The sequence below is a fragment of the Betta splendens genome, chromosome 16 (genome assembly GCF_900634795.4).
Source record: "Betta splendens chromosome 16, fBetSpl5.4, whole genome shotgun sequence".
Taxonomy (NCBI): domain Eukaryota; kingdom Metazoa; phylum Chordata; class Actinopteri; order Anabantiformes; family Osphronemidae; genus Betta; species Betta splendens.
In genome coordinates, this window is record NC_040896.2 from 4022863 (window position 1) to 4029824 (window position 6962).

The 6962-nt window shown below is 39.8% G+C and overlaps 1 long non-coding RNA gene across 1 annotated transcript; it reads right to left on the minus strand.

Annotated features, from left to right (window-relative positions):
- Positions 1–1840: 1840 nt before the first annotated feature.
- LOC129603167 (uncharacterized) lies at positions 1841–5733 on the minus strand. The gene is made up of 3 exons (XR_008692855.1): positions 5573–5733; positions 5315–5464; positions 1841–2040 (listed from the first exon to the last, which is right to left on the minus strand). It is a non-coding gene; the product is annotated as an uncharacterized LOC129603167 (long non-coding RNA).
- Between the last annotated feature and the right edge of the window lie 1229 nt (positions 5734–6962).

Consider the following 6962-nt stretch of genomic DNA (forward strand, 5'->3'; position numbering starts at 1 on the left):
GTCGCCACGGTGCAGCGAGTGCGTCACTGACTGAAGATTTTTAATCCTGCAGCCGGCTGAAAAAAATCAGGACGCTAGTCTCGTTTTAACCACCAGGTGGTGCAGCGTTGATTAGAAGCCTCCAAAGCACTACAGCGTAACTGAGGTCCGACTGTTCATTTCTACCTGTTACACACATTTATATACCAGACCTATTTTACTATTAAGTTTTTACTATTAAGTATCTGTTGTATGCTCAAACAAGGGAAGTATGAAGGGCAACAACTTGTTGATGGCTTAGTTATTTTCTGTTCACTGCAAAGTTATAATTGTTCTGTGTGGTTTAAAACAGGCAGCGCCACAGCAGCAACACGTTCTTGTTTTCATTCTCCTCAGCTTTTTCGTGTCTTTCAATAGCAGGCGTCTCTTAAAAATATGTACACACCCACCGCTCTAACATCTGATACATATTGGCTTTACATAATTCTGTGATTATGGGTCGCAGTTTAATTAATATAATTTGAATGCGCATGGCCAAGTAAAGACGTAGAGCGCAGTCCATCTGCGACTACAGCCGCTTATTTAGGTTTTAAACTTTCACAACTTGTTAATGAATGTTTTTCAATAGTCGTAGTTTTACGTAAATAATCGTAATTTTGGAATTTGTTTTTCAGCAGTTGTCGATCGTGATTTTGACAGGACGCCAGAAATCAGCAGATCTACAGCGACGCATTACAACAACATGTTTGTTCGTACGCGTTTACTCTGTGTCTGCAAAACTTCAGTTTGACTTGGTTTGATTGTGCGTGTCATTGTCACTGAGTGGCTGAGATCACTTATTCCGCCCGTGTACGTTTCAACATTTTCATTTCCCATTTTCAATATTTGTTTTTTACAAAAAGACACGGAATTGGAGTTAATGTTTTTTTTTGTTTAGAGACAAACGGAAAACACAAAAAGCCGTTCTCTCGTTACCTCTGCTTATAATTTATTGGAGGCATCAAACTCTTACACAAACACGTGACGTGTGACGGAGTCATTTGTCCAGACAGAGAGTGACCAATACACAAATGTATGGATGTGCAAATGCAGGCTACGAGAGGAACGGGGGAGTGGTGCACTAGATGTAGCGAGAATTAGTTTTGACTGTGCGTGTCATTGTAACTGAATGAGTGGCTGATGTGACTTATTCGGCCCATGTACGATTCGAAACTTTGATTTTGCATTCGCCCATCCATCCACCTTCTCCTTTCTCTTGCTATGGGCAGCAAACAGATTTGAATGAAAGCACCGCCTTACAAACCAATAAACAGAGCAAAAATATTTTTAACAAAAACACGCGGAATTGGATTTAAAACTGTTTTTTTCCTTTTGGAGAAAAACGAAAAACAAAAAACCTCTGCTTTTAATTTTTAATCGAAGCTCATCCATGGATGGGTCGTGGGGCAGCAGTCTTAGCAGAGAGCTCCAGACTGCTGCTCGAATGAAACACAAGATCAAATGATATGTGATGTGTTTCGTACTCAGATGACTTGGATCTGAGTTCGACCAAGCTTTTGTTTGTCTCATGTTTGCTCACATGCTCCATGGGAGACTGGGCAGCATCGGGCGGCGTGATCAGCTGCAGGTGTAAGACTCATTAATGCAGCAAGTAGTTTGTTCTACATGTTTACTCTGCAAGAGTAAACGTACGTACGTATGTATTTATCATAGCTTTCTGGTCTAATTTATTTGTAGCACTTCGACATTCGTTTAAAATATGCAGTGCATTTTAAAATGAAAATACTATTATTATTTTTTATTACCTTTATTGTAAACACAATATTAATTGCACAATTTGGACTGGCGATGATTTGCTTTTCTTCCATAATAATCATGGGTAATCAAGAAAGAAACTGCAGTTCATAGATGTTGTTCAAGGTACGTGCATTATCAAATAAATGCATCAACTCTATTGATGTCTCTGCTGTCGTCTCCTCCCGAGTTCACACACGTCCGAACCAATGAATGCGTTTCCAGATTGACCGGTGATGCCGCACGGGTTGCTTTCAGTGACAGCAGCTGTTTGAAGAAGGGAAAAGCGAGTTAGCTGTCCTTGTCGATGCCTTGACAATGTTTTATCGCCTGTAAACGATCTGAACAGTTTTTATAGTTTTACAAGGCGTAATATGACGCTTACGTTTGATTGTTGCTCGTATTCCATTTAAAAGAGAACGAGGACTGAATAGGTATGCTGTTAATTGCTACGATCTTCTGTCAATAAAATATAAAATGTTAACACTAGACTGCCTACGGAGCACTGGAGCCCTGACCTTTCTGTCTTCTTTGGATTGAAAAACAAATGTTGAATGTTCTCAAATAATATAATATTGCCGCCCTCCGCGGCTCCCAGTGTTTGTTTTTTTCATTGAAAACGTGGGTGTTACCGGTGGCCGACCTCTGGTCTACAGTAGATCATCCTTATTCACTTTTTTAAATTGTAGTAGTGTGACCTTAGCTAGTTTTCCTATTTATTTTTTTTTTATTTTATGTTTGGGAAACGTGGCATTTCAGCTACTGTGATTTTATTTGTTATTAACATTAGTTCCTACCTGCCCTTGTTGACGGGGACAGGAAAAAGGTGACGCGTGTTGGGTAAAAGCGGCGTAATGGAAAAAGTGTACATGTTCCGTACTGTCTTGCCGTGTGGTGCATCAAAGAAGAATACCACATGAAGAAAATTGTAGCCTGTACCAACAGCGAGAAATCAGGGTTACAGTAGCTTGTCTGCCACAAATCAAACATTGCATGTGGGAGGGCGCACCGTTCAGCTTCTTATTTTTGGTTTTAAACTGCCATAATTTGCCCTAACTTACTTACGTTCATAACTATACTAAATACTATAACGCGACCAGCGGTTCATGGTCTTGGCGATCCATGCACTAAGTAATACAACCTTGTTATCTCGTGATCACATGATGATGATGAAACGCTGTTTTTCCAATAATTAAAATTAAAAAACTGCTTTCACTCAGCCTCAAAGCCCGGACAAGAAGTGTTCTACAAGAGGCTATATGACATAATCAACTACGATGTTTTAGGACCAAAAGTGGAAGTCAATCGCCACCTACAGGCCAAAAGGACATAACACACTCTTCCTGCAGTGGAAACAGGGCGCTGACGCGGCAGATTTGGGTCCCAAACGCGGTGGGGGTAAACACTTTTACCGGCTGCTTCTGTAGGAAAGTAAATACACACCACCAATAAAGTGACTTACGTCAGGCATCTTCCCTGCCTTTGTTGTTTAGCAGCGCGAGTCAATTGGTAGCGGTCATGTGACAAATGAACGAACAAACGAATCGTAAGGATCCAAATGAACGAATCTCAAAACAACTGTAGTGCTTGCTGGCCGCCAGAGAGCCTGATGATGAACGAAACCGTGCAGTCCGAGCTGCCTTTCACGTGACGGCTAGTAGAGAACAAGTGAAAGTAAAACTTATTTTGGCAATTAGTTAGACTTTTAAAGCAAAAAGTAATATACAAGTTCCCTAAAATGTTTACCTGGTGTATTTACTGTATCCAAAATGTGAAGTTGTTTTTGTTGTTGCTGCTGTGGTTGTTGTGAATATTGTTATATTTTATTATTTCGTGGCAGAGTATAACACCAAATCAACATGTTTTGATTTTTTAAAGTATTGATTTACAAGCACACTTAACAATACATACACAATAACACTACACACATCTACAAGAATCAATGACCACTATTAACTTATATTTTCATGACTAGATAATGTATGTCGGCTGTCAGGTGACAAATAAATGAATGTTAGCTATCAGATATCATTCATTTCCTTTTTTCTCAGTCCAAACAGGTACCGCATGAAAACGAGTTGTTCACTGAGTGGACTTGTTCCTCCCATTTCATATAAAAGATTAGTTCATATTGAATGAATTGTTCACAATTCAAACAACACAAGAAAACAACGTAGAGACCAACTTCAAGCCGATCACCCAAGTCAACAAATGAAGTTAGTACCCCTGAATGTAAAACATGGCCCTGGCTTAGCGCGAAACACAAAAACTTGATAAGGTCAAGAATGTCTGGGTTTGGTTTGTGACATTAAAGTCACGAGACATCTCTTACTGGGCAACTTGACAGGACGTCTGGATGTCAGGTACTGTTTGAGTGTGAATGAGGTGTATCATATAAGCAAGAGGTGAAAGGTGATCTAACTGGAAGCAATTCAATTAAAAAGCAATTGAGGATGTAATAATTTAACCTGACTGTACCTTATAAGTAGGAATTAGTGGGCCTGTTCCTGATTTTAGCCTTATTTCTTACAATAGCTCCTATGACATCCTTCAACAATTAAAAATAAATAATGAATATAGTATTTTAATTATTAATAGTTTAGCTAGATTTTTCATGTTATTTCTACTGCTGCACCTACACCTGAATTCTTATGTTGAGATACACTACCGTTCAAAAGTTTGGGTCACTTAGAAATGGCCTTATTTTTGACAGAAAGGCACTTTTTTGCAATGAACAATTCAGAAATACACTCTTTACATCACTAATGTGGTAAAAGACTATTCTAGCTGCAAATGTCTGATTTTTGCTGCAATATTTACTTAGGTGTAAAGAGGCTCATTTCCGGCAACTGTCACTGCAGTGTAGTAATGGTACAATGTGTCTGTTCATTGCGTCAGAAGGCCCAGATTACCAGATTACTTTAACAAATTAAAATCCAGAAGGCCTGCAATGCTGTAATGCCACAGGGGGAGCCACCCACAGACGCATGAGACAAATACAACAATACTAAAATGCTTGACATTATTGGCCAGGTGGTACAAAAGTACTCATCTGCTTAGACTTGTCATACATCGTGAAAAGCACAATAACAATAATGTGACTACAGAGTCTCATCTAAGGAAAAAAAACTTCTTATTAACCTTTGCCGTAAAAGACACAGGCAGGAGGAGCATAACTCAGCTTAAATATTCAACAAACTTTATCCTTCTGTTTGTTATTACAAAATAAATAATCCACAGATGCAGCTGCACTTCTGGGCCATAGCGTTTTTAATAAACCCTTACATTTACTCGTGTACAATATAAACCAATTCCAGAGCAGAATATCAGAAGAACATCAGGGCCGAGTGAGTAAAACACAGAGAGGAAGTCTGCATGAGCACGTGTTAGACTGTGATTAAAGAAGACGTTTTATGTTAATTAACTGTTGCCACTGAATCTAAATGGTGATGGATCTTCAAGATGTTGGACATTTATCTAATGCAAACATTTCTGACCAACATACTAATAATTTAGTACAAATACAATTGAGAATACTCACATGTGAAAGCTGTGTGCGGAACACTCCTGCTATATGAAGCTTGTTCCATTTACATTAAAGACTGCACAATATCCGCTGCACCGCCGTGAATGTCATTTCAAACTGCCAGTTGCCTCGCAGCCGTTACGCCAGCTTCCCCCTGTAGAATATCTATTCAAACAATATCATATTCACTTGACAGCGCTGTGTGTCATATATTGTAGAGATGAAACCCACAAAGTAGCCTCCTACACTTGATGATTGAAAATGCTATCTCACCCATTCAATCTTGCATCTTACTGCTGTTATGTTTGATGAATAGCTGACTTGACATACAGTTCCTCAGATCTCATTTGGATTGGAGCCTGTAGCTAGAGGGCCTGGCGCCATTACAGTCTGGCAGATACACACAAGCACATCACACATATACATGGACAAGCACACTGACACATATTAAATTTGCATTTGCATTACTTAGTCTATTTAAGGTCACCCTCATCAGACAATGCCTTTTCCACTTACCTCCATATTCCTCTCTTGCTCTAGTGAGAGGAGAAAAAACGTCAGGCTATGCTCTGAATTCCCCACACCAACCCATATTTTGAGCTCTGTGTGTGTGTGTGTGTGTGTGTGTGTGTGTGTGTGTGTGTGTGTGTGTGTGTGTGTGTGTGTACTATACTTTCAATTAGCCACTTCTACACAAAGCCTGCTTATTATAAACCACTTTGGACTCATTTTTGTGGATTCACTTATACATATTGATTCAGTCATGAGATCAGATGTCATGTTCCGCCACTAAATAGTGGGACAAGAATCTTAATTTAAGCTAGACCAGACAAAGACAAAGACCAGAGAGTGGGGGCACAAACAAAAATGTTTATTACAGACACTGGTCAATTGAATTCAATTTTCAATTTTATTTATATAGTGCCAAATCACAACAAAGCTATCTCAAGGCACTTTGCAATGTAAGGTTTAAGACCTTATATAACTAAACTCAACAGATCCCACATACAGCAAGCCTTTAATTTGACAGCAAGAGTGGAGAGGAAAAACTCCCCCTCTAACAAGGAAGAAACCTCCAGCAGAACCATGCTGGATGTGGGTGGCCATCTGCCTCAACTGGTTGGGGTGAGGGGATAGAGAGAGAGAAAAACACAGCAACAACAGAGCACAGGCAGGATGGTTGGACCAGGGACTGAATACAGACAGGATGGTTGGACCCACAGCTGCCCATCACAGACACAAAGCTCTGACTCCGATGATACCTGTAGGTGAGGACAGTATGGAGGAGAGAGAGAAAGAGCGAGGAGGAAGCACAACTACTGGAGAGAAAGAGACAAGGTTAGTTGAACATAGAACAATGATGGGAGGTCACGTGAACTGAGCTTAATAATAGCTAAAACAAGGCGGGAGCGTGAAGGCTGTGAGAGAACGCAAGACTCGAAAAAAGCACGAGAAATTCAACAAGGCGGCGCTACACCAACAGTAAACAACAGCGCAATAAACTAATAAACCAATAAGTATATATAAATAACTACTTCATCCTATGGAAAACAATCAGCCATCTTACTATTCTGGATAACACCAAAGAAAGTTTCGAGTACAGTGATGAGTGCTTCGAGGGTCTGGTAATGGGGAAAAAGGACACGGCTCCAAACAAAAGATC